Source organism: Rattus rattus, chromosome X, assembly GCF_011064425.1.
Source record: "Rattus rattus isolate New Zealand chromosome X, Rrattus_CSIRO_v1, whole genome shotgun sequence".
Lineage (NCBI taxonomy): Eukaryota > Metazoa > Chordata > Mammalia > Rodentia > Muridae > Rattus > Rattus rattus.
Genome location: NC_046172.1, coordinates 89,803,847 through 89,809,276, shown reverse-complemented (window position 1 = coordinate 89,809,276; position 5,430 = coordinate 89,803,847). Strand labels below are relative to the sequence as shown.

Here is a 5,430-nt window from a genome sequence, read left to right as displayed (position 1 = left end):
TTTTTATTTACAAAACTATTGATCAGACTAAGTTCCCAAGGCAGGAATAGAAGAAGAGTGTCTGTGTCTCCTATGTATTCAGAGTCATTTTACAGTAGACAAACTTATCCATATACTATAGGTAATGTTTCCGGAGAAGGGAAATTTGACTCCTGGAAAGACTCAAATATCCGAACCCTTCTTTAAGGTGAAGCCTTAATGAAGCCTTAAAATGTCACTCTCTGTTTAAATAATGCAATCTATCACTTTCTTTAATTGCAAAAATTTGTACACCATGAAAGGAAAAAAAAATAAAACAGGGACAGATGCAATAATAACTCTGGGTTGGGAGGCTGCGATTCACCAGCTTGGAAAACACAGCTGTGAAGTGAAACACTGGGGGAGGGGAAGAGGTCTTGCTTCAGGGTGTTGTTTTGTTTGTTTGCTTGCTTCTCCAAACGATTTCTTTTCAGCTCTGCTCAGCAATGATGTTGCTGAGACTGACTTGTTCGTCTGAGCTGATTTGCTCCTAAATCAAGTTCTGGGATCAGAACAAGACAATCTTTACTCTCCGATGCCAAGCTGGACTATGTGCTATGTAACCTTGATCTAAGATAGTGTGAGCTGACAAAGAAAAAAGTATATTTCCTTCCCCAGTCACTGTGCTTCTGGTGAGAATGCTGAAACATTTGACTACAAAGATGGAAGCTGGCCAAATCTGTTTTCACAAGCGACTTCACATTTTTCTATAAGGTAGGCTCATTTTGAGGAACTAGTTGGAACAAGGCCATGTTGTTTTCACACCCTAGAACTTTTCCACATGTAGCAACATTTAGCCCAGCAGAGCCAGAAAGGCCTACCATAGATACCAGACATTCTAAATAACTCAAGTAGAAAAATTGAGAAAGGGCAGGAAATTACAAAACTACCTACTTTTAACTCAACTAGAACCGTGAGAGTAGATGAAGTCCTGAGTGTATTGTTGATGGGAGCACAGCTCATGTCAAGTACCCCAATGCTTCATCCCCATGGGAATGACAAAGCCTCCAGGTCAGGCTCAGCAGAATGGCAGCGCTTTCCCCAGTCTGAATAGGGATGCTGACAAGCTGTTGACCTTTAGCTAAAACCAGTGTGTGCAGAAAGCATCATCTGCAGCTTCTTCCCCCTGAATGTTGACAATGTGTGCAGAAACTACCAAATGCAGCCTGCCCCTCCGTAAGAGAAACCTGAGACATCTTTCCTACAGAGACCTGCTACTGAGATTGGCTAACCTACCTTCTCTTTCCTGCTGTATATAGTAAACTTGTAGTTTCCAAGCTATTATTGGTACCTCTTCTCTCATAGAGAGACCCACACCCTCCAGCTTTTCTGTGTGCATGTCTGCGCTCTCTGTCTCTCTCTCTCTATTTCTCTCTCTCTCTCTCTCTCTCTCTCTCTCTCTCTCTCTCTCTCTCTCTCTCTCTCTCTCTCTAAATGTTTATTTCCCATCACCATGGTTAGGTCAACACCTAAGCCATGTAGGTCGCTGGGTGGAAGGTTCACATTTCATTACTATTTTGAATCATAAAGGAAATATGAATTCAGTCTTCTCACTGGGGAAATCTTTGGCATGTAATACTACCAATCACTTCTTCCTTCTTTATGGAAGTACTACTTACAAAATAAACACGTATTTATGAAAACATAAAATTTTGATATTAAGGACAGCATAAATCCCTCTATACGCTACAAAACGTACTTTATTCTTTTCAAAGTCATTTTCCAAGTAAACTGGCCCATTTCCATGCTATCATTACCAAAATCTCTCTCCCCAAGGTGTAAGCATGCAAATATTCATCATATTCTGAACCCTATCACATGTTTCTCCCAGAAGAGTCGCTATTGCATAAAGAGTCAAGAAAATGATTTAGCCATGGAGATAAGAGCACTGCTTATCTAATTAACCACAGTGCTGGGTGAAGAGAAGTGTGAATAGGTAGGGGAGTACTGCAGGAAAAGGAGAATGCTGAAGTCTAGTCTCAAAAGCCACTACGTTGTCATCGCAAGATGCTTCCTTAATGATCCTTCCAGCCCCTGAAATCCAGCACCACTTTCACAAGTGTGAATCCCTTTCCACAGCTCCTATATTTCTATAATTAAGTATGTTGTTTTTACTTTCGTGGTATCTCCTGTACAGAGCTGTAAAAATCCATATAGATTTATAATTCGTGTTACCTGAAATTTGGGCAGAAGATACTTGGCAATATGTTCTTCTCTTTGTGCTTTGTTTTTTAATTGTAAGAAGAATTCATTGCATTAGTACATGGTAGGGATTTCCCAAACACACTGACCCTGGCAAGCATGAAATCTAGTCAATGTCTGATAGTTCATTAAGAACTGTACAAACTCTGAGATGGCTTCCTACACAGAAAATGAGGTGCAGCTCTTGAGACAAATCCCTATGTTGTTGATTAGTGCTAACGGGAATGTGTGGATAAGAACACTGAACTTGGAAACTTCAGTTTTATAGTTTTCTGTCAGTGTTACAGTAGCTTTATCAATCTGGAGTTATCATTAGTCAATGACCCTGAGTCTCCTCAGATGCACAATATGGTAGTGGGAGAAGGTGATCAATGCCTGCTTTTTTGAAAATCCAAATATAGCATATGACTTTCTTTCTTACTTAATTCAATAGACTTTCTCAGATCTAATATATATTGTCACTAAGATGCTCAGACTAGAAAACCAGTAATATCCACCATCCAACTGTGGCATCCACCCAAACTGCAATTAGAGAATATAAACAACAATTAGTATCCAGAGGTTTAGTCTTGGAAATTTCAAACAATCACCATAACAAAGTATATGCTCAGCAACAAGTGTATATGCTGGGTAGTCTACAAAGAAGTGTACAGACATCCCTGACTCATTTTCCTGTGCCTTCAATATAATAATTTATTTAACAATTATTGCTTACATATTCTAGGTCCTCTGCTATGTGCTCATAATATGATGGTGAAGAGTTATCCCATGTATCCTGACCCCATCCCCTGAACTTCAAGTCTACAGAGTCTAAAGAGGAGATTATGGAATTCTTGATGGGCTGTGGAGGAAACATCCTATGAAGTTCAGTGCCAACCTGAAATATGAACAATAGCAATCAAGCCTAAATATGAAAATATTGTTGGTATCACTTATCAAGTCCACATGTGACCTTAACAGTTAAAAGCCAGACAACTCTTCAGTGTCCAAACTTTGTGACCTCGGCATTCCAAGAAAATGTGAAGGCTATAACATGATCTTTAATCACCCTGAATAAAATCTAAACTCTCAACAACACAATCAATGGAATAAAACAACTCTTAAACCTTTAGTAAATTATGACAAAAAAAAAATAATATAAGACTAATTTAGTGACAGCTACTTACAGTCTTGGCTCTCTGATATTTATTTATTTTTTTTCCGGGCAAAGTGGCTTTATTAGTGTGGCAGGATCACAACAGGACTTAGGAATTAGCATTGGGGCCCTTCTTCTTGTGGACAAACATTGACAAAGCATCGGTTATACTGCATTTGCCTCTTGGCCCAACCTGTCTTCTTCTTTTCCCATTTGGGCACCTTGGGAGTCTGACCTCTCACTTTTCTAGCACGAGCCAGAGAACCACGGACTTTACCTCCCAGCAAGCAGCCAGCTACTTCCAGGGTGTGCAGGGCCTCTGCACCACACTGGCCTAGGGTGGCCTCATCCTCCAGCAGGGCGAGCCTGCCAGAAGCACAAATTGCTCTTCCGAGACAATGCCTTCCAGTGAGGCCACGTGAGTTTTGATCTGGGCAACCATCTCCTGGCTGGTATGTAGTTCTGGGTGTGGACAAAGGCTGCATGTTGGCTACTAATCCACAGATGTCATGGCTGCTACCGCAAAGATGGAGTCCAGAAAGAGCTCTCTGATATTTATTAAAGCAAAATCTCCAATGAAGAATGGAACCAAAACTCACATGTCCTAAATATTTAAAAAGAAAATTTCATAAGAATTTTTTATAGGAATTGGAGATATCATTTAAATATGTTAAAATGAATATTAAGTGATCTGATTACCACAACCAATTTTATTCTAATAACTTCAAGATTATTGTCTTAAACTCTATCAGCTACTCTTCCTTCACTTTTTGTTATTTATTCTTGAGATTATAATTTAATTATAAACTGTTTTTCTTTGTTTTCCGCCCTCCAAAAATGGCTTAGATTATATTTTTATAGATACAAAAAACTATAATGCTACTTGAGTTGTGCTCTGTTAAGTCAACAAAATGAGCCTTGTCTACTATCGACCTTAAAAAGAATTTCCTCATAGCACCTTGCACAATGTTTACCTTTCCCACCTTGGAATCTAATTGCTTTTCTGGAAACCCTGTATCCTGTTGTCACCTATATACTAAAGGAGAGAAAGAGAGAATATCTTCAAGCCCTCAATTATAGTACCTGTACCAGTGAGAAGCCCTACGGTGTTTTTGTTGTCATTGGGGACTTGGTTCTGAGCTCTAGCTACAATACTTCTAGGTCCAAATGTTCCCTCATGACTTCAGATTCTTCTTTTCCTAAGAGTGTTGATCTCAGATGTTGCTCATAGTATTTTAGAATTCTAGACATGTTTTTTAACCTTGTTTATAATACATACTGGGAATAATTTCAAAGCAGTACATTCCAACATATGTTTTCATAGAACTTTGGTTTTATTGGCCACTGGTAAGTATTGAATGAGAAGCAGATTCTTTTGTAAGCTGAATATAGTGGATTAAAAGCCTAAGCTCTGGAGCCAAACTGCTTTGGCTGAAATTTCAGCTAAGTACTGTATTAGTTGTCTGATCTTGAGCCAATTATGTTATGTTTCAGTGCCTTGGTTTTCTACTATGAAAATAACAGGAATATTGGTAATCTTCCCGGGGATGTTGTGGGGATTAAGCATGTGGATCCATATGTAAACTTGAAACAGGCCCTAATGTATAAAGGAAGGAGCCAATAGCTAAAAATTACTAATACTGCTATGATCTTCAATATTATTCAGTGTGTCTGAGAAACTTAGAAAAACACAACACTGAATTCAGAAATGTAGGAAGCCAGTCTTCATTTAAACTTTCTTAACTTCGCAAGTCTCATCATTACCCAGCTCTTTCCCATAGTCTTACATTGAGGCAAACAGACCTTGAGAAACCCATTCTAAACTAGTGGTTAAGGGATAAAGACTCTAGTTTGTCTTCTATACTAATTAGGTATGTGGCATTGGGGAGCACATCACACAGTATTTCTGTTCCCCAATCATTCATTGAAATGAACCCCTTGAGGAACATAACTGACAGAAAATCATTATGCTGAAAATTCAAACTACTGCATGGTAATCCTTTTCTAGGATCATGGAGGCTTATCAAATTGCTAGACTTCATATACCATGTAGATGTTTTTAATCTTCTACAGAA

At 38.7% G+C, this 5,430-nt stretch overlaps 1 pseudogene; it reads right to left on the bottom strand.

The window, feature by feature from the left end:
- Nucleotides 1-3,422: 3,422 nt before the first annotated feature.
- Nucleotides 3,423-4,659, bottom strand: LOC116888072 (annotated as a pseudogene).
- Between the last annotated feature and the right edge of the window lie 771 nt (nt 4,660-5,430).